The sequence below is a fragment of the Natator depressus genome, chromosome 9 (assembly GCF_965152275.1).
Source record: "Natator depressus isolate rNatDep1 chromosome 9, rNatDep2.hap1, whole genome shotgun sequence".
In the NCBI taxonomy this organism is placed as follows: domain Eukaryota; kingdom Metazoa; phylum Chordata; order Testudines; family Cheloniidae; genus Natator; species Natator depressus.
The window spans coordinates 101,566,033-101,588,712 of NC_134242.1; the positions used below are offsets into that span (position 1 = coordinate 101,566,033).

At 48.4% G+C, this 22,680-nt stretch overlaps 1 protein-coding gene across 2 annotated transcripts in view; it reads left to right on the forward strand.

Moving 5' to 3' along the window:
* The first annotated feature begins 7,057 nt into the window (after positions 1-7,057).
* The window catches only part of LOC141993304 (rho-related GTP-binding protein RhoG-like), a 34,476-nt gene continuing 18,853 nt past the window's right edge, over positions 7,058-22,680 (forward strand). For both annotated transcript variants that reach the window (XR_012640812.1, XM_074962835.1), the window contains exon 1: positions 7,058-7,184. The gene's annotated coding sequence lies outside the window, so the exon portion shown is untranslated. The remainder of the gene's footprint in view (positions 7,185-22,680) is intronic.

The following is a 22,680-nucleotide window of genomic DNA, read 5'->3' on the forward strand; positions in this document are numbered from 1 at the left end:
CGTGGTTTAACTGTAAGTGTAGACAGGACCAAACTACAATCAACAGTAGTTCAGAAACCATGGCTGAGCCCTACTTGGAACAAGAGTTAACCAAAGTTTCTGAGCTGGCACTGAACATGGTTCAGTCCTGCCTAAGCTTACAGTTGACTCACACTCCGCACCATTACTTAATCATTTCCCTGCCATTGCAGAGGCATGGGTGCACCTCAGTCCCTGCTATTCTCTGCCTGTGGCACATGTGTCATTTGTAAGACACAGGTGGTATTTTCTCACTCTTCTTGGCATGGCTAAGGCCTCAGCTGGAATACGATGTCCAGTGCTGGGTGCCACATATTAGAAAAGATGTGGATAAACTGGAGCATCCAGAGGAGAGCAAAAAAAGTGATGAAAGGTTTAGAAAACCTGACCCGTGAGGAGAAGTTAAAAACCTGGGCATGTTAGATCTTGAGAAAAGAAGGCTCAGGGGAGACCTGATCACAGTCTTCAGATCCGTTGAGGGCTCCCAGAGAGAGGGTCGTGCTCAATTGTTCTCCATGGCCATCGATGGTAGGACAAGTAATAGACTTAATCTGCAGCCAGGGAGATTCAGGTTAGACATGAGAAAAATCTTTCTAACTATAAGGCAGTGAGGCTCCAGAACACGACTCTAAGGGAGGCTGTGGAATCCCCCTCACTGGAGGTTTTTAAGAAAAGGTCAGTCAAACATCTGTCAGGGATGGTCTAGGTTTTGTTGGTCCTGTCTCAGTGAAGGAGGCTGGAATTGATGACTTTCTGAGGTCCTGTTCAGTCCTACGTTTCTATGAGTCTGTGATTAAATGCACCTCTGCCAGCAGCAGAAGGGTAGGGTGTGTTGGGGCTACTGACCACTGCCATGGGATGGGGTTAAGTTATGACGTTCAGTTTCTTTATCCTGCCATATTCCAACCCTCCTCTCCCCTGCCCCCCATCGCCTTTGTTTTCAGTGGGTAAGGTAGGTTTGGTGAGCACATTTAGACACAGGCCATCTGGTCGTTAGAGGTGGGCCAGTGCCAACAAAGTGAGTTCAGCCTCAGGCTCTGTGTTCGCATAGGGCAGGGACTGTAACAGGTCACCAATGGGAGCCTGACCCCAGTTGCCAGCAGTCTGTAGTTGCACCTCTGCCCCTCTTTCTCTCCTCTTTCCCCCAGACAGCACGAGGTGCCGCTCCTGCTCTGGTTTCCCTCTTTGGGTGTGTCCACACTGCAGCTGGGACCAAGCCTCCCAACCCGAGAAGACAGCCTTGCATTAGTGGGTCTGGAACTAGTGTGCTAAAAATAGCGCGGATGTTGTGGCTCAGGCAGCAGGTCTCAAGTCCGTGCAACCCCCTTGGTCTGAGCTTGGGCAGCCCCACTGGTCTCTGCCAGAACTGCAACACCTGGACTGCGATCTCTAGTGCACTAGCTCTAAACGTTTAGCAGTGTAGATCTACCCTTTGTGCTGAAGAGACCCCCATCAATGGATAAGGTGCTGGGGCAAAGAGAGTCTGGATGGAAGGGACTAGCCCCAGAGAGCAGAAGAAGCCATGAGGATGTTCTCCCCAGCAGGGAAGGGGAGTGGGGACCCATCCAGTAGCTCCCAGTTCAGTAAGAGATGCTTCTGTTAGTTACTGCTCTTTTCATCACCAGCTGGGAAGAGTTTGGGGCAGTCCCTGAGCCTGTTGCTCAGGTCCTGCTCAGGGCCGCAGAGCTGTTGCTCCTACAGTTTCACCCGTCCTTTGTCTGCGGTGAGAAGGGTGAGTGGGCTGTGGCCTCCCCTTTCTCTCAGCAGTATGGCTGAGGGGCAGAGTCAGTGTGAGCAGAGTGAGGAAGGAGAATGCTTGGCAGTGAAGCTGTTGCTGATTAGATTGTGCTGCAGAGTGGCTAAGGCAGTACCTAGGTGGTATTGCTTAGGGGCCTTGGCTTCCAGCACTTTTCTTCACATCTCCTCCTCCTGCTCTTGAAGCACATTGAAGCTCTAGCCCTGGGAGTCCAAGTCCAGTCCAAGCTCAACTGGACCCTGACCAAACCCATCAGCTTTGGGCAACGGGTGCGTCAAGGCTGCCCACTGTCAGGCCAACTGTACAGGCTAGCCATTGAGCCCTTTCTCCATCTCCTTGGTGTGCCAGAGGTTGGTCCTGGCAGGTGCCTCCTGGATCGGAGCCTTCCTGGACTATGACCAAAGGGACTGGGTGAATCCCCTTGCGCTTGGCTGGTGCTCGGGGCTTTCCACCCCCTCATACCACCCGGGAAATACTCTAGGAGGTGAGGGAAGCCTTACTGTCTGCCTCACAGGTAGGATTGCCAACTGTCTAATTGCACAAACCCAAACACCTTTGCCCCGCCCCTTCCCCGAGGCCATGCCCCTGCCCTGCCCCTTTTTTGAGGCCCGCTCTTATTCACTCCATCCCCCTCCCTCCGTCACTCGCTGTCCTCCACCCTTACTCACTTTCACCGGTCTGCGGCATGGGGTTGGGGTGAGGGAGGGGGTGTGAGCTTTGGGAGGGAGTTTGGGTGTGGGCTCAGGGCTGGGGCTCAGGGTTGGGGTGTGGGCTCCAGGTGGGTAGTGCTTACCTTGGGCAGCTCCCAGAAGTGGCCAGCATATCTGGCTCCTAAGCACAGGGCTGGCCAGGTGGCTCTGCGTGCTACCCCTGCCTGCAGGCACCGCCCCCACAGCTCTCATTGGCTGGGAACCCGGCCAATGAGAGCTCTAGAGTAGGCACTTGGGGTGGGGGCAACACGCAGAGACCCCCCCCGGCTACCCTGCACCTAGTCACCAGAGGGACATGCCGGTCACTTGTGGGAGCCGTGCGGAGCCAGGGCAGGCAGGGAGCCTGCCTTAGCCCCACTGTGCTGCCGACTGGACTTTTAGCGGCCTATTAAAAATCTCCCAGATTGCTTTCAATAGTCACCGGAGATTGAGGCTGATTCCAGGAGACTCCTTGCCAATCCGAGAGGGTTGGCAACCCTGCTCTCAGGCCTTTCTTGAGCCGGTCCTGCAGGAGGGTGCTCCCCACTTGCCCCTCACCCCTGGCCCTCCAGACCTTGTCCTTGGGCCCCTGTGCTGTGAGCTTCCCTGGCCAACCTCCCCAGCAGTATCCAAGCCAGTTGCGTGACCTGCAGCTGATTTGTTTCTGAACTGTGCCTAGGAAACAGCTGTACACACTTGTGCTCCACACCCTTCACTTCCTCACCCTCACGTCGTGCCCCAACACCATGTGGCAGGACTATCTGCCACCTATGGAGGAGGAGGAGCCCCGCTGGGACAGTGTGGAATACACACTGTCCCCCGACCTGCTGGGGATATTGGTTGGCAGCTCCTTCATGGAGCCGTGAGCACAGGCGTGTACCTGGCACGGTTCACCCACCTTCCCAGCACTTGCCCCGTTTGTGGTGAGAGGGAGACCCTGGTGCACATTTACATCGAATGTGCCAGGCTGCAGCCCCTTTTCTGGCTTCTCCAGAGCCTTCTCCTCTGGTTCTGGCTGCACTTTTCCCTGCAGCTCCTGATCTACACTCACCCCATCCATGGCCCCATGCAGTTGCAAGACTTCCTCATCAACCTCCTCCTGGTGCTGACCAAGGTGACTGTGCACCCTACCAAGCGGATGTGGATGGACAGGGAAGGTATTCTGCAATTGTGGTGCCTATTTTCGCTCATCCCTTAGGTCTCGTATCCTCTGGGCGGTGTCCGTTGACTCCCTGGATGCCTTCGAGGAGCAGTGGGCGCTGTCTGGAGTTCTCTGCTCAGTGTCCCCTTCTGGCTCCCTGCTTTTGAGTCTGTAACTCTCACTCCTGTCCAGTTTTATCATTTGTTGTCTCCCGACTTTACTGGAGCCCTGGGTTTAGTTTAGACCCCTCCCATTGGGCTGGGGAGGGGTCTTCAGATGTGGGCGGGCGCAAGCTCCAGAGAACTCAATAGGTCCAGCCCTGGGAGTGACATTGGGAGTGCTCGTGTAAATGGGCATTTTAGCCACCTTGCAGTCTACCCCTAATCTGAGCAAAACACTGGGCACTACACGAGCAGCTGCACATCAGCGGAATGGCTACAGCATGAGGGAGCTGTGAAGAAACCTGTTGGTGTAGTTGCCACCTCACTGGAAGACCCAGAGCATGGAAGCATCCCAAGCACAACTCAGCCTGAGACAAACAAGCATGCATTCAAGCTACAGCTAGAGAGAGGAGAGGAACAGAGACAAGAAGCAGGGAAGCAGTCTGTGGAGAGGGGATGGAAGGGAAGGAAGGAACTGGAAGGGACCATGAAGAGAGGCACCAGAGATGGCCTCAAGTCTTTCTAATTTATGTGGTTCCAAAGGGGCCTGCATTTCTAGGGGCTCAACCTGCACATACCCCGTGAGCCAGAATGCTGTCCTTGTTTCTATTGATGCCTTCCAGCTCCACTGACCTTGGCTCACATCTGAGATTAAACTCCCAGCCTGCTCTGAGACCCTCCCAGAAGCTGCAGTCTGCATACCCTACACTATAGATGCTGCAGTCTGGCTCAGTAGAACCAGAAGGACAAGATGGCCCAATTGAGTCTAGGCACTGAGACACTTTAGCACAAGCCCTGAGCTCCAGCTCTGATGATAGGGAGCACTGGGTCCTGGGGTTTGGAGTAGTAGGGGATGGATGCTCCACCAGACAAACATCCTCATTTGGGAGGATTTTGATGGTGTAACTGGTCCTGATGTTTGGGGGCTTCTGCCACCGCTTCCCCTGGCTGTCCCATGATCCTTCCACTACATCCTCAGCCTTCCCCAGACCTGGTTAGACTCTGCTTTTTGGGTCACCGTGGCTAAGGATTCTTTGGATTCCTGGTTTCCCTCTTTACGGCACCTCCCTGCAACACGTACTCTGCACCAAGTATGTTTCTTTGGCTTCCCTGCCTCAGCCCTGCTTGCCTTGTATCCAGGCACCCCTCCAGGGAAGGGCTCCCTTCCAACTGGTGCTGGCTTTGATCCTTTTCTTCAAGGCTTTAGTGATTAGCACATTGCTCAGTCTCACAGACCTAGCCCTGCACACCACAAGGCCCCTCAGTACACTGGGGCTAGGGCCAAGCAGAGTCAAACAAGGTGCCTGAGAAATGGGCTCTTTCACATGGTGTGGAGCAGCCAGGAGCACAATAAAGCTACAGAGCTAAGAACTTTATTAGTAGTAACCTGGAGTGACACAGATAATCAGTCCTGCTGCTGAGGGCATGAGCAAGAAGTGCCTGCTGGCACATCTCCCCTCTGAACTCCAGGAACACCCTTCCCAAATTACCACCATTTCTACTAAGATAGGTGAACAGAGAATAGTTCAAAATGATCTAACTATAAACCTTCCCTAGAGGACAAGACAACCTGCCTGAACCTCTGAGCTTGCTGAGATAGTTATTCTGTCTCATGTTCAGTGGCCCTCTGGTAACTGAATGTGCTGCTATCTTCTTGGATTGTCACTTTTCTTCTTCTTCTTTTTTTAACACTCTAGCCCTTTTCCTTCTGTTTAGCTTTAATCTTGTCCTCTCACTTTTCATTAATTCCCAAGGCAGAGGGGACCATTGTGATCATCTAGGCCAGTGGTTCTCAACCTATTTACCATTGTGAGCTGCATTCACACAATATATACACTACCTGTATGGCCCTGAGGATGTCACATGGGCTGGAGCTGAGTGCTGATTGGGCTGCGGGTTGAGAACCACTGATCTAATCTTACCTGTATAAGACATGCCATAGGCAACCATTGGAGACAGGACACCTGGACCTTGGGGCTGAACCAGCCTGTCAGTTCCAAAAACCTATGAGATGGGACGTATGCTTTTATGTTAAATGCTGTTCATTTTGTTTCCTCATCTACCTACGCTCCCACACCCATCCCTCACCCCTTGGTTTGAGTTTAAACATGTTCTGCATTGTTTCATTTCTTGCAGTAGTTTAAACACAGAATTATGTTTTCTTAAAAAAAATATAAAGAATTTTTTAAAGAAAAAACATTAAAGTTTGGGCCCAAATTACTTCTGGCTTTTGTAAAAAATATGTGGTCACTGGGAGCTAGCTAAGTACTGAACCTCTTCCTATGGGTCCTGCAGTGCGTCTTGCCTTCTCTTTTTGACTGTAAGCTTTTCTGGATCATGGGGTGTCTTTATACTTGCAATATGCACAACACAAAGCACACTCGTGGTTAAGAAATAATAAATAAGTGAAGTTCTCCACCCAGATACAAGTCACGTCCCTTAACACGTTGGATTCTAGGTCCAAGAGAGTTAAGTCCAAAGCTGACTACAAAGAGATCTCAGTAAACTTGGGTGACTGAGCAACAAAATGGCAGATGAAAATCAATGTTTATAGTGGCAAAAAACAACTATAGATCTAACTATACATATAAAATGATGGGTCTAAATTAGCTGTTACAACTAAATAAAAAGATCTTGGAGTCACTGGGGACAGTTCTCTGAAAACATCTGCTCAATGTGTAGCGGCAGCCAAAAAAGCGAACAAGGTGGGCACCATCAGGAAAGGGCTAGGTAAGACTGAAAATATCATAATACGTCCGTAGAGATCCGTGTGCACCCACCCTTGGAGTACTGCGGGCAGTGCCGGTTGCCCCAGCTCAGAAAGACGTATCTGAATGGCAGAAAGCACAAGGCAGGGCAAGGACAGGGCTGGATCGCTGGTCTGGCCACGCCTGCGGAAGCACCTGGCACTGGCCGCTGGCGGAAGGCAGGACGCTGGGCTGGACGGACATTGCTCTGACCCAGCCTGGCCGCTCTGATCGCATGTCCCCTGCGTGCAGCGCCGAGCGCGCAGGGCGGGAGGGCAGGCTGGATGGACCTGGGCTGCCCCGGGGAGCCATCGCGCTGCCCCGGAGAACGCTGGGCCCGGGAGAGCAGGGGCGGCGCCTGTGGGTGGTCAGCGCGCCCAAGGTCGCAAAGCCCGCTCCCGATTTGCGGCCCCCAGGGCGGTTGGGGCGGAGTCATGGCGACCCCAGCCTCTCTCGAGGGAGGAGCTAGCTCGCCCTGAGGGACTATATCTCCCAGAGGACACCGCGCTCGTAGGCGCACATGCGCAGTGTGGGGCCGAGGGGGCGCGCACGCGCGGGGCGAGTCCCGGGGCGGGTCCCTGGAGGTTGCTCTCCTCGTACCGGTCGTTACCGCTGAGGGCCCGCTCGGCAGAGGAGCCTGCGGCGACTGCGGTCTCCACCGGCCGACGCGAGGTGAGCGCGGAGCCAGCTCCCCGGGGCGCCCCGGCCGCAGCCTGGCCCTCTGTCCCGGAGCCCCGCCGGGGGCGGCTGCGGGCCCGTGTCTCGGCGGCGCGCCCGTGTGGCGCGCTGGGAGGCTGCGCGGGGCCCGGCAGGGCCAAGGCCGCGCGGGAAGCTGGTGCGCTGCGTCCATCTTGGGCACCTCACGCCCGCCCGGGCCTCTCCCCACGCCCTGAGCGCAGGGCCGGGCCTCCCGACGGGGGCTGAGCCCGAGGCTGGCTGTCCTGAGTACCGGGCTAGAGCCGTCGCCTCAGGGCGGGCCCGGGGCAGGCTCGTGGCGATTCCCGTCGGGCCTGGGGCTGGGGCTGGCCTGCTGCCGCCTTCTCCGTGAGGGGACCCAGGTGAAGCGGCTCCCCAAAGCATCGCGTCGCTGCCCAGAAGACCCTCCGCGGTTCTTGCCTTCCCGCGCGAAGCAGGAGGCATTGTGTGCGCCACCGTTTTATTTTGGATAGTGTGTTTCGTTCCTCCCTCTCTCCAAATGCCTGAGTTAATTTCCTTGTCAATTTAGCGTTTCTTTTCCTCACTTTCAAGGAACTGCCCACCTTAAAGAACTGGCCGTCTCTATTGGTCCCCCTCTGTCTTTTCATGCTTTGTGCTCAGTGCCTCTCCACTAAGGAGCTCACCCTCATTTGGTTTGTTATCTTCATATAAGATGTTTCTTAACAGATGTTTCTCTTTCCCCACTGTCCTTCCCCGTGGAACTTCTTTGATTTTTTTTGTAAGGCAGATGTTCTCCAAATGCCTCCCTTAAGATGCTCCTCTTATTGTGTGTGGTGGGGATTCTGTAGTCTTCACCTTTCCTGGCTATCGCTTGGGTAGAGAGGCTTCACAGAGCTACCCATTTCTGAGGTCTTGGCAGCTGGGAGTGGCATGAGAAGACTGTTTTGATTTGCAGTCACCTCTGCCCCATTTACACTTTGGCTTTTCTCGGGGAGTATCTGTTGTGCCTGCAGATGTCCATAGCTTTCCCAGCAAGCAGCCAGAGTCTTACTGTGCTCTGCAGAGTTTTGAATAACACTCTGAAACTGATCAGAGTTATGCAGAGTATGTCACACCATTAATGCTGCTGCTTGGTAAAGTGGTGGGCTGCAGTTGTGGTCCTGGTGCTGTCTGCCTTCCTGAGTCTTCTGACAATGTAACCTGAAGATAAGACACATGTGATCTTTATAACCTCAAAACCTGTCTCTTACGTAAAATTGTATATTTTGTAGAAAACAATGGCTTGGGCCTCCCATAGTTAAAGTAGAAAGCTTCTGTTTGTCACTAACAAGTGAAATTTTCAAGTCCTGATCCAGGGGAAATATTTACAGTTGGTGGCGCTGGCAGGCTGTCATTTTCTCCTCAGAGGTTTGTCATTCTCCCTCTAAGCTACTTACTGCAGCAACAGCAGAACAGATATCCCAAACTTAATGCCTCAAGGAGGGGAACCAACAAGAAAATCACAAACCAATCCATGAATACATTATTGGATATCCTAAATGTATTAGCCAAGAGGAAGTGTGAGGCCTCGTTTGGGGAGAAGAACAGCCTATATTATGGGCAGCACTAACTGTGCAATAGTTAGGGTTGCAGCATGATCTCTATTAATTTTAAAGCAGCTACAGAATTCAGTCTTTAATATCCACAGTGTGATTTAAAGTGGAATGCCAGTTTTCCCCATTTTAAAATGATAAAACTTCCCCACCTCTTCCTTACAACACCTCTATGAGGATAAATTAATTGTTTTTGAGGTGCTCCAATACTACAGTGATGTATAAGCACCTAGATCAGTGGCACTCTTTTGAGCTGTCCCTCTCCCCTCAACACACACACACAGTTTTAGTATCCTGTTTTGGCTCAAAGGGGCCTGACAACCTTCTTTTTAACTCTGAGATGGATTGGCAGGGTGCACTGATGAGCCAATTTTTGTCTTCTCTTGGAGGAGAGGGGGAGGCTATCCCACTTTCACAGTCATCCTCTGCTCTGGGGAGGTGCTGTCTGAGAGCATGTGGGCCCACTGACCAGTGTTTGTGCTTTAATTAATGGACAGTATTGACCATGCTTCAATTATTGCTGGAGCCATGTTACCACCCTTTGCTGCAGTCCTGTCCTGGAGCCAACTTACATTGTAAACTAACTATAATCACCTTATCACTGTACCATGGGGAAGATTTTGTGGGAAGTTTACTCTCTGATCCTAAAATCTATGAATCTGCTATAGGTAGATATGAGGAAGGATTAAGAATATGCCATTGTTCATGTTTCACAGTTTTGAATTCCAGCATTCATCTGCATGCTCTACAGCGGCATTCAGTGTTAGGTATAACTTTATTGAATGGTGGAAGAATTAGTTGGAGCATCTTGGCAGAGCTTTTGCTGTGATATGAAGAGAGCTGCATGTATACCTTCAGAGATCAAGTATAACTCGTTTCAGTGCTGAATTTTGTCTGTCTGTAGAGGTGAACAAGTGTGTCTTACCTTGAGGTTGTCAGCAGTCTGGTTGCATACATTAAAGTGGTCTCTGTGGTTTAGTGAGGGCTAAGTGAAGCATCACTAACAAGGCAGGATTAATAGTTATGAAAAAACAAATCTAATGAGAATTCAGCAACTCACAACTCAAGCATTTCTTTAGAAGGCAAAGTAGTACAAGAAGTGAGTAAATTCACATATCTTGGCAGTAGCATGCAAGCCAGTGGGGATGTCCAGATAGAAATAATGTCACCAATTACCAAGCAACAGCTGCATTTATCACCTTAACAAGATTTGGTAATTGAAAATCTACACTTTTAAAATCAAACTATGACTCTTCAACTCAAATGTTATTTCCAGCTAACATATGGAGGTCAAAACCAGAAATCCACCTAAGATACAGACATGCATCTAAGGGCCGTCCAAAAGAGAGTCATGTATTAGGAGGATTTACTATGGCTGTATTTCTGCAGTTTAGGCTAATAATTTATACTTCAAAATGAATGTGCAGGTATCCTAATGGGGAGGGCAGGTGTTCATGAAATATCAAGTTAACTCTGTATTTCCTGGCCTTCATAACTTGATTTGATTTTCTTGTAATGATAACACTTCTCAAGGGTATGTGAGGAGACCTCATCTGAATGGTTCCTGGTTTTTTAATGTTTGATTTTTGGGGATTTGAAGTCCCATATTCTGGGAATGGAAGGCATGTTGTACGGCAGCATCACTTAACACTCCATCTTTATGAAAGGTTTGGTGAGTGAATAAAATATGCCCAATATATCAGGAAAGCTCTTGGCAGTATCAGAGGTGCTGAAACTCCAGAAGAAAGAAGAGAGCTCTGCATCTGTTCACATTTGGAAGGTTATCTTCAGAATTTTAGTGGATAGAACCTTTATTAATGAAAGGTTTAGTTTCTGCAGAAATTAATGGCATAGACACTCCAGCTTGTCAGTGAAAAATTCTTATGTCACTCATGAGTAGTCAAATAAGACAAGATGTGAAGGAGGAGAAAATAATTAAGGTTATTGAGAGTAAAAATAAATGAAGAAAAGAAATTAGACTTTGCTATTTATGGGTTTCAGAGTAACAGCCGTGTTAGTCTGTATTCGCAAAAAGAAAAGGAGTACTTGTGGCACCTTAGAGACTAACCAATTTATTTGAGCATAAGCTTTCGTGAGCTACAGCTCACTTCATCGGATGCATACTGTGGAAACTGCAGAAGACATTATATACACAGAGGCCATGAAACAATACCTCCTCCCACCCCACTCTCCTGCTGGTAATAGCTTATCTAAAGTGATCACTCTCCTTACAATGTGTATGATGATCAAGGTGGGCCATTTCCAGCACAAATCCAGGTTTTCTCCCCCCCTCCCCCCCCTCAGATGTTCTGGTTAAACTTGGATTTATGCTGGAAATGGCCCACCTTGATTATCATACACATTGTAAGGAGAGTGATCACTTTAGATAAGCTATTACCAGCAGGAGAGTGGGGTGGGAGGAGGTATTGTTTCATGGCCTCTGTGTATATAATGTCTTCTGCAGTTTCCACAGTATGCATCCGATGAAGTGAGCTGTAGCTCACGAAAGCTTATGCTCAAATAAATTGGTTAGTCTCTAAGGTGCCACAAGTACTCCTTTTCTTTTTGCTATTTATGGAGCATTCTTATGGATTATTTTGACATTTCCAGATCTTAGCGTACATGGAGATGGGAGACATGCTGTGATTCTCCCCCCCCCCCCCCCCCAAAGCGGTGATTTCTGCACTTAAATATCTGTAACTAGGGAATTGAAGATACTGGAAACAGAGAATGGCATATAATTTATATTGGTAAACCCTTTGGTTTTGTCCCTATTCTCTCTCTCTTCCCCCCCCGCCCCTCCCCCCATTGGAAGATGTACAGAAAGTGTAAAACATTCCATTAACACCTCCCCACCCCTGCTATATTAAAAGATTAAGTTGCAAATGGAATCTCTAATGGTGTAGAAAGCCAAAGTTAAGGTGCCTGAACAACTTCAACTCCACCCCTGGTGCATATGCATTATGATGGGCTCAGATTACATGATCACATAGTAGTTTTCCTAAAAGGCTGCCTCATTCAGTGCAGAGATTAGATATGCTTCATGAATAAGGCAGCTTTTTAATATTTATAGTATCCTCATTGTTCAGTGTGTGGGCCATATTCTTAATGCATTGCTTGCTGTGCAACCCTTGGACTGAATGAGGTGGAGTCTGTAGGTCTCTGTCTCTTTAACAACATGTTATCTGTCCCAGGCTAAGCTGAGTATGTAAAGCATGAATTCCACAAGCTCTTTCTTGTGCCACTAACAAAAATCTGTTATGAAGGCGGCAGTTGTCTGGGGCCTGTCTCTTTCAATGTCCAATCTGCACACTGGGTCATGTAGAGGAAAATAAGTGTTCATATAATTAAAAGTTGCATCATAAGGGCATAAGAGGGCAGTATTAAGATTATGCAGACAACATTAAATTTGGCATTTCCAGCCTTTGGTGTGCTTTATTTTGCAATATTAATGTTTTTGGGATGGAATGTCCCTTGTTTGTTTGTTTTTTTTTTTTAAAAGAACCTCAAACAATGACATAATATGCAATTATTTGCTAGCCACAAGTTAAATGCACTTTCCTGTACAATCTGGGCACACAATACAATGAAACCAGCATTCTTTTGGAGCCCTGGCTACTTCAACACATTCAGACCATACTTTAAAAGCCTGTACCTTTTTTAAAAAATGAACTCAGTTTTCTTACTTATATACTAGCAGCTGAAAAGCTGGGTTGTTTCACAAGTGTAATTCGTAAATTAAAAATGACTGAACTCAAATTTGTGTGTTGTCACTTATGGTAAGACTGAGTGGGGGTGTATGCTGCCTTTTATTTTTTTTGATGATGAATGAAGGGTGTGTGTTGCCATGAGGGGCTGGCTATGTGTGTTTGGGTTTATTGTGCATACTAATTGTGTTGGTGGTGGTTTGTATCTGGGGGAGGTTGTGCTGGCAGTTGGGCCAAGTGATCAAGCCATCTGGGCAATTGCCCTCATACATCCAGTAAGATTGTTTTATGCAAATTAGCTGTAGAGTAAGGGGGGTGGTTGGTTGTGATATCAGAGGTAACAATGGTCTTATGACTCTTGGTACATCATAAATGTCTTACTGTAGCTGTACACTGCACAGGTGTAATTTGTAAAGTGAATTATTGAAAACTTAAAAACTGGATGGTCACAGATGGTGAAACCTAATAATAATTCACCCTGGTGATATTTTGAACATACTTGTAGTTGATTCCATTGCTTCATGCTGACTCTACAGACATAATAGGCTTCAGAGTGACCCACAATGACATTCCTGGAATCTATCTATATAGATGCACAAATCTAATGGAATACTGAGACTGTCTCTCAAGTAATACTTTCCACTCAGTTTATATATAGCAGAGAGCGCTTGGAGCACTGGGACTGGTGCAAAGCCTGAACCAGAGGTTATGAACCAAAGTCAGGCCATCTATTAAAATAGATGCTTACAAATTCACTGTTTGGTATGTGAACTTGGCAAAGTTATTAGTGTACAAGGCACTAGATATTTACGTAAATGTTTTAGAAGGCTAGTATAGCTACACCCCAATCTAGTACAAGATAAGATGGTTTGACAGAACACTGAATAGGGATCTTTTGTTTGAGATATTGGGGATAATGGGAGGTAACAAACAGATGTCATGAAACACATAAGGTGGTTTATTTCAGTTGTTTTTCTACATGTTGGGGTATCTCACAAAGGTTTATGGTGTGGCTGTGGGGACAGCAGAGACTCCTGCTGCTGACTGAACCGTTCCTTGCCATGGGGCACACATGTTAATGTAGTTGTGCAAGTCATTATGAATGTGCCTTGAGGGCGATAAACCTGGCCTAGTGCTTTTGTCGCCGAACCATGCCTGTTGCCTTTCTACATTGAGGTCTACTGAATTAGCAGTCTGTGCTCTCTATTAGCTCTGAGGACAGAAGCACTGAGCAGCTGTAACAGCTTACCAGCCTTAACAGTATTCCACCCTTCTACAAGCACAATACTCATTGCTAATGAAACATGGACAGATTTAGTTTTATTCTGTTAACAGAACCCTCTGCACATGTGTGAAGGGTGTATTTTTAAAATCCTTATATCTTGGCCATATCAAAATAGATTTTGAGCAGACCTCTTAAAGGTACATTTGTGACTGAACAGTTATGTCCCTGCTATAAACTTTAGGTTTCTTCTGCCTCCCACTGAAGTGCTAGTGATGTTCAGATAGATTTAACCTTTTTCTAGCAGAAAACTTGTATTTTCCCTAAACAGCCACCCCTTCAAAAACTGAACAGTTTCTATTCAAACTTTTCTTTAAAACTGCTTTTGGCATGACAACAAATGTTAGTCAAAATAATTGTGACAATTGTAAACTTATGAATGTGAGCATATAAAATGGAAATGCTTGGAGAAACTTTAATTGTATATGTTCCACCTATAATTGATATTGGGTCCCTTTTCTAGAGCCTTCTGTCTGAGGATTTCAGCGCTTTAAAAAGTGAATGAATTAAGCCTTGCAGCATCCCTGCGAGACAGTGAAGACTGAACTCCATTTTATGGATGGAGAATAGATGTACAGAGAATTTACGTGACTTGTCTGAGGTCACCCAGGAAATCTGTGGCAGAACTGGAGATGGGTCCTAGGAGTCCTGATTCCTAGTCCTTTGCTTTAGTTACAAAATCATTCTTGCCCCTCAATGCTTGTAAAGGGGCTGTGTGGGTTTGAACATGTGCTACCAACATCATACAGTGGAAATTCATAACTTTACATATAATGTTGCTATTCATATTTTACTATATTAATGACCACCAAGTTATTAGTTCTCAATGGATACCTCACAGGGTATATTTTGTACAAAGATTATTACAGTGATATGTAGGGTGTGAGTACAGGGGTGTATCCAGTCACAGAAACCCTTTCAGTCTCTCCTTTTTTTTTTTTTTTTTTAACCCATTGCTTCTTCCTTCCTTCCTACAGCTGATAGTGCTCTTCCTGTGCTTGGAGAGCACAGAGGGGAGCTGATCAAAATGATGGCTTTGTAGGACAAATATCATTGTACTCAGTGCCGGGGACTACTTCCACTAAGCCCTCCTCTTCTGCTCACAGGTATCCAAGGCTGCCTGGGGCCCTGCTCAAACTGTTTGAAGGGACTTTAATGAGGACTGCCAAATTTTGCCAGACAAGGTCCTCAAACAACTTTAACTGCATGTTATTTCTGTTCAAAGCCAAACCCCACTCTGTTTAAAAAGGTAGGCAACAAGAGCATTGTTGCAAGGGCAGAGCACAGGAGCAGTAGTAACTCTAGCTACTAAACAAAAGAGCCAACAAGAACAAATAAGGTAAATCTCCACACTGTGTGATAGTAAGACTGGAAAAAGGCTAATGTAGTACCCATCTTTTAAAAAAGGGAAGGAGGAGGATCCTGGGAACTACAGGCCAGTCAGCCTCACCTCAGTCCCCAGAAAAATCATGGAGCAGGTCCTCAAGGAATCAATTCTGAAGCACTTAGAGGAGAGGAAAGTGATCAGGAACAGTCGGCATGGATTCACCAAGGGCAAGTCATGCCTGACTGACCTAGTTGCCTTCTATGATGAGATAACTGGTTCTGTGGATGAAGGAAAAGCAGTGGATGTGTTGTTCCTTGACTTTAGCAAAGCTTTTGACACTGTCTCCCACAGTATTCTTGTCAGCAAGTTAAAGAAGTATGGGCTGGATGAATGCACTATAAGGTGGGTAGAAAGTTGGCTGGATTGTCAGGCTCAACGGGTAGTGATCAATGGCTCCATGTCTAGTGGGCAGCCGGTATCAAGTGGAGTGCCCCAAGGGTCGGTCCTGGGGCCGGTTTTGTTCAATATCTTCATAAATGATCTGGAGGATTGTGTGGATTGCACCCTCAGCAAGTTTGCAGATGACACTAAACTGGGAAGAGTGGTAGATACGCTGGAGGGTAGGGATAGGATACAGAGGGACCTAGACAAATTGGAGGATTGGGCCAAAAGAAATCTGAGGAGGTTCAACAAGGACAAGCACTTAGGACAGAAGAATCCCATGCACCGCTACAGACTAGGGACTGAATGGCTAGGCAGCAGTTCTGCAGAAAAGGACTTAGGGGTTACAGTGGACAAGAAGCTGGATATGTGTCAACAACGTGCCCTTGTTGCCAAGAAGGCCAATGGCATTTTGGGCTGTATAAGTAGGGGCATTGCCAGCAGATCGAGGGACGTGATCATTCCCCTCTATTCAACATTGGTGAGGCCTCATCTGGAGTACTGTGTCCAGTTTTGGGCCCCATACTACAAGAAAGATGTGGGAAAAATTGGAAAGTCCAGCGGAGGGCAACAAAAATGATTAGGGGACTGGAACACATGACTTGTGAGGAGAGGCTGAGGGAACTGGGGATGTTCATTCTACGGAAGAGAAGAATGAGGGGGGATTTGATAGCTGCTTTCAACTACCTGAACGGTGGTTCCAAAGAGGATGGATCTAGACTATTCTCAGTGGTAGCGGATGACAGGACAAGGAATAATGGTCTCAAGTTGCAGTGGGGGAGGTTTAGGTTGGATAGTAGGAAAAACTTTCACTAGGAGGGTGGTGAAACACTGGAATGTGTTACCTAGGGAGGTGGTGGAATCTCCTTCCTTTTGAAGTTTTTAAGGTCAGGCTTGACAAAGCCCTGGCTGGGATGATTTAATTGGGATCGGCCCTGCTTTGAGCAGGGGGTTGGACTAGATGACCTCCTGAGGTCCCTTCCAACCCTGATATTCTATGATAACCCAGAGCACAGTAATTGGTAAGTTAAAGATTCTCCCTATCCTTTATAATGTCCAATGCTTTGGGAACCCTGATATATATAAGACCCTTGCTTCTAAAGTGTTAGCTATGACATAGAAAGTGGGAGTTGCTCTTCACCTGAAAGATTACTCAGAACAGCCATAATCCTGGTCAGGGTGGCCCCAGAAACTCTCTACCATTAACTACATATAAAAGGGGCAAGTAAAAAGGCCCATCAGAAAGCGGCCAAGAAGTCACAACCTTTTCTTTCCCTTTTCCCTTTAAGTTTTCCACATTTTTGTATTTTTCCTCTGACAGACTTTCCAAAATCCAGGAAGTATAAAGTATGAGGAAAGTCAAGAAAGCACTGGAAGCACTCAGGTTCATTTTTCCTGAGAGTTGAACTCTTGTCTTTAGTGGAGTCAGAGGTATTGTTTCCCTCTCTCCCCCAAAAGAATATTTCAACAGTGGGGTGAAATTACTCTGTTAGGTGACCTGTAACAGCCGGTGGGGGAGACACCAGAAAATTCCCATACAGAAGCAAGAAAGAGCAGATTCTCCATATTAATGATTCCATAAAATGTGTAATTAGGTCAGAATGGGAGCATCCTCAAGACAATACCGCAACAAGTGGAGTGAAATTTTGCATGTTCCAAAGGAAATACCAAGTTGTAGAGCTGATACTCAATTGTAAATGGGGAATCATCACTGAGTGGGTGTGTTTCAGGTGGAGTGACACGGATTGCTTCTTGGACCTAACTGTTTAACACTTTTATCAACAACTCAGAAGAAAACACAAAATCATGACTAATAAAGTTTGCAGATGACAGAAAAATAGGGGGAGTGATAAATAATGAAGAGGACAGGTTACTGAGATTCAGAGTGATCTGGATTGCTTGGTAAAGTGCACAAGCAAACAATGTGTTTTAATATGGGTAAATGTATACATCTAGGAAGACGTAATGTTGGCCATACTTCCATATAGGGGACTCTGTCATGGGAAGTAGTGACCCTGATAAAGATTTGGAGATGGAGGGGGGAATAATCAGCTGAACTTGAGCTCCCTGTGTGACACTGTGCCCAAAAGAGCTAATGCAATCCTGGGATGATATGACAGGGTATGGTCCTGCTTCTGTCTCTTTTCAAGCAACAGCCTGCTTAGAGACCTTATTCTGATCAAACACTTCATGGTTTATTTCACCATATTCCCTCACCACCTGTACAAAGTCATGCTGCTCTGTATTTTGTGACTGGGTCAGACCAGATGGCTATAGGAGAGTGATAGAAGGCAGATATATTAGCCCCAGGTTAAGTAGGTCCCTTTTCCCTGGGTAAGGTAACAGGGAAGGTTCCAGAACAATCAGGAACTTTCTGGAAACAATTAAGGCAGGCTGATTAGAAGCTGCCAATCAGGGCACCTGGGTTTAAAAAGGAGCTTACTTCAGTTTGTGGTGCGTGCGAGGAGCTGGGAGCAAGAGGTGCAAGAAGCTGAGAGTGAGAAGGCATACTACTGGAAGACTGAGAAGTAGAAGCATTATCAGACATCAGGAGGAAGGTCCTGTGGTGAGGATAAAGAAGATGTTGGGAGGCGGCCATGGGGAAGTAGCCCAGGGCGTTGTAGCTGTCATGCAGCTGTTCCAGGAGCCACTGTAGACCACTGCAATCCACAGGGCCCTTGGCTAGAACCCGGAGTACAGGGCGGGCCCGGGTTCCCTCCATCCTCCCAACTTCCTATTTGATGCCGGAGGAGTTGACCTGGACTGTGGGTTCCACCAGAGGGGAAAGTCTCTGGCCTGTTTCCTGATCCACTAGGTGGATCAGCAGAGACTGCAGCGATTGTTCGTCTTCCTTTTCCCCATGCTGGCCAGTGATGAGGCTAACTGAGTGAAAGGCAGATTTGAACCATGAAAATGGCCAGACTGAGGGCTGCTGTGAACCTCTGAGGTGAGCAAATCAGCCCATAAATGCAGGACCCAGCAAGGCAGAGGAGGAACTTTGTCACAACTGGTGTCAGTGGTGGGATCTGGTGCGCACAGCACAGCGGAAGAAGGAGGGTATGGGGGGGGGGGAGGGAGCGGGGTCCCCCCCCCCACAATGGAAGACATAGTGCGGGCACTGATTTAAGCCCAGCAGGAGGCTACCTGTATCCAGGCAGCCACGCAACAGGAGGCAGTGCGGCTGCAGCAGGAGACCAATCACCTGTTGATGGACCAGGCCGCTCAAGACCATACTGTGTTGCGGGAACTGGTAAGTTAAGTGAAGGCCCTTACGGAGATGAACCACAGCCATGATGGGACACGGATCATATGGGCCAGCAATTGCCTGCAGAAAATGATGAGGGAGGATGACATAGAGGCATATCTCCTGGCCTTTGAGAGGACAGTCCTAGTGGAGGCCTGGCCTCGATGAGTGGTCTGGCATCCTTGCCCCATTCCTGTGTGGGGAGGCCCAGAAGGCCTACTATGATCCACCTGAAGAAGCTGCAGCAGACTATCCCCAGCTGAAAGCAGAGATCCTGGCCAGATCTGGGGTAATGACCGCAGTGCGGGCCCAGCGGTATCATGAGTGGAGGTACCAGGAAAACAAAACCCCACGGTCCCAATTGTATGACCTCATCCATTTCACACGAAAGTGGTTGCGAACTGAGTCCCGGAGTCCGGAAGAGATACTAGAGGTTCTGGTCATTGACCAATACATGAGGGGACTACCTCCAGACCTTTGTGCCTGGGTAAGCCAGAACGAACCCTCCACGTATGACGAGGTTGTTGCACTGGTAGAGAGGCGAAGGATGGCAACGGAGCAGACCTGACCAATTAAGGAAGAGGCACCCCGGGTTAAACTGGCAGCACCAAGCCCTAGAGCTTGGGTGTCTGGGCCACCAGGAGAGCACAGGTGGGGGGGGGGGGGGAAAGAGGGGCTGAAGGCCCACCAGAAGCCACAAAGAGGAGCACTGAGGGAGAAGAGGATCGTGATGTTAGAAGGCCCAAACAAAGAGACCAGGGAATGCCTAGGGCTCCATACAGATGTTATGCCTGTGGGGAGACATAGCTGCACAGTGTCCCAATGCCGAGGAGCCTATGCAGTGTAACCTGGGGAACTGGGCAGACCCATGCTCCCTAATCCACCTTGTGGGGGTCTCACTAACCCCACATATGTACACCAGACCAGTGAAGCTAAATGGGGTAGAGACCACGCCACTGGCTGATTCAGGCAGTGCTATCCTGCTTATCTCAGGGAAGCTTGTGAAGCGTAGTCAGCTGCTGCAGGCTAAATGTACGGGGATAACATGCGTCCATGGGACAGTTAGTTACTACCCCACCATCCCAGTAAAAATTGAAATCAAGGGAAACACTTCTGAGGAAGCAGCAGGTGTAGTCCCTAAACTCTCATACCCAGTGCTCATAGGAAGGGACTTCCCAGGGTTTGGAGACTGACTCCCAGTAGAGGGATTGGAGAGAGAGGGGGACCCTGAAATTAGTGCGGCATCCACAGTAGACTGTCAACCCCCAATCTTCTCTGAAATATCCCCAGATTTGTTCTCCCCTCCCAGACAGGGTAGAAAGATGAAAAGGGAAAGAAGGGAAGCTAAGGCCCTGGGAACCCGAATACTGACCCAAAGCCAGAGGGTCGCTCTCATAGGTAGGTGGACCCAAGCAGCTGAAAAGGAGGCCACCCAGGAGGGAGAAGCACCCGAGTCTGACCCCCACTCTAATGCCTCTGAACCAGTAGAGGCAACAGAGACTGGCCCCCTAGAACTCGGGCAGATTAGCCCCAGGAGAGGAAATTTTGGACAGGACCAGGCTGAAGATCCAAGGTAACAACAACATTAGGAAGAAGGTGACCAAAATAGATGGGGTTCCCATGGAATGGAAAACCCAGGGACAATGACCCTGCTTCATAATGAAGAAGGATCTCTTATAACGGGTTGCACCAGTACAGGGACAGAAGGTGCAGCAGATCCTAGTACCTCAAAAACACCAGAATGCTGTATTAAGTCTTGCCCATAGTCATCTTTTTGGGGGTAGAGAAGACCCTGGCTCGGGTCCTATGATGGTTCTTTTGGCCTGGAGTACATGAAGTATGGAGGTACTGTGCATCCTGCCCAGAGTGTCAGCTGCACAGTCCCCATCCCCACTTGAGGGCACCTTTAGCACCCCTTCCCATCATAGAGGTCCCCTTTGAGCGAATAGCCATGGACCTGGTGGGACCCCTGGAGAAGACGGCGCAGGGCCACCAATACATACATGTTGTTTTGGACTATACCACTCGCTACCCAGAAGCTGTCCCCCTGCGGAACACAGCCTCTAAAACGATAGCTAAAGAGCTGGTGGGGATCTTTGCCTGAGTGGGGCTACCAAAGAAGATATTAACAGACCAAGGAACCCTGTTTATGTCGAAGCTAATGATGGATCTATGTACACTACTCCATATACATACCCTCAGGACTTTGGTCTATCATCCACAGACCGATGGGCTGGTAGAGGGTTTAACCGAACCCTCAAGGCTATGATAAGGAAGGTGGTAAGTTGGGATGGGAAGGATTGGGACACCTTACTACCTTACCTTATGTTTGCCATCTGGGAGGTACCTCAGGCTTCAACTGGGTTTTCCCCCTTTCAATTATTGTATGGGCGCCACCCCCGTGGCATACTAGATGTCACAAAAGAAATCTGGGAAGAGTAACCCAATGAGGGGAGAAATATAATTGATCATGTGTTGCAGATGCGAGACCGGATAGCCCAGGTCACCCCTATTGTATGGAAACATTTGGAAAAGGCGCAGGAGGCCCAGCGAATCCATTACAATCACCAGGCAAAAGTCCAACAGTTCCAACCAGGGGATCGGGTGATGGTGTTGGTACCCACGGCAGAAAGCAAGTTTCTGGCCCAATGGCAGGGGGCCTATGAGGTGGTTGAACCTGTGGGGGAAGTAACCTACAAGGTGTGGCAGCCAGGACGCTGAAAACAAGGACAGATTTATCACATTAATCTCTTGAAACCGTGGCACCAGCGAGAGGCATGTGTAGTGGCCCAAGAGGCCCTGATTCAGGGAAATAACCTACATGAGCAGATCAGAATATCCACTGATCTGACACCGAACCAGAATAAGGAGGTAACTGAGATGATCAACCGGTACTAGGACATGTTTTTAACCAAACCAGCCCGGATCACCGAAGCATATCACCACATTGTCACAGATCCTGGGGCAAAGGTAACTTTAAGGCCCTACCGGGTCCCCATGGCAAAAAGGGAGGAGATCAAGGCAGAGGTAAAAAGGATGTTGGAACTGGGAGTCATAGAAGAGTCCCACAGTCAATGGTCGAGCCCGATTGTGTTGGTGCCCAAACCCGATGGCACCACTAGGTTTTGTAATAACTTTCGCCGGCTGAATGAGAGCCAAATTTGATGCATACCCCGTATTGATGAGTTAATTGACTGCCTGGGCAATACCTGATTTTTTGACCACCCTTGATTTAACAGAGGGATACTGGCAGATTCCCCTTGCCAAAGATGCAAAAGAAAAGACGGCATTCTCGACACCAGAGGGTCTGTTTCAATATACTGTTCTTCATTTTGGACTGCATGGGGCATCTGCCACCTTCCAGCGTCTTATGGATAAGCTCCTGTGGCCCCATACCAGTTATGCAGCTGCATACCTGGATGACGTACTTATCCATACCCTCGACTGGGAGACCCACTTGCGGCTCTGGACACACTAAGACAGGCTGGCCTTACAGCCAATCCAGCCAAGTGTGCTATAGGGCTAGCTGAGGCTAAATACCTTGGCTACATTGTAGGAAGGGGCATGGTCAAGCCCCAGCTGAACAAACTGGAACAAACAAATTGACCCCGGCCAAATCGGGGAAAAAGCAAGTCTGGGCATTCCTTGGGGTGGTGGGGTACTACTGGCGATTTATCCCCATTTTGCTACCAGAGTGAGTCCTCTGACAGACCTGATAAAAGCTAGGGGTCTGGACATGGTGAAGTGGACTGACACTGTGGAGAACACATTCATGGATCTACAGAGAGCCCTCTGCAGTAACCCTGTGCTTATAGCCCCAGACTTCAACAAAGAATTCATTTTGCAAACGGATGTATCTGAAGTATGATTGGGAGTTGTCCTATCGCAGATGGTTGGAGACTAAGAACACCCAATCCT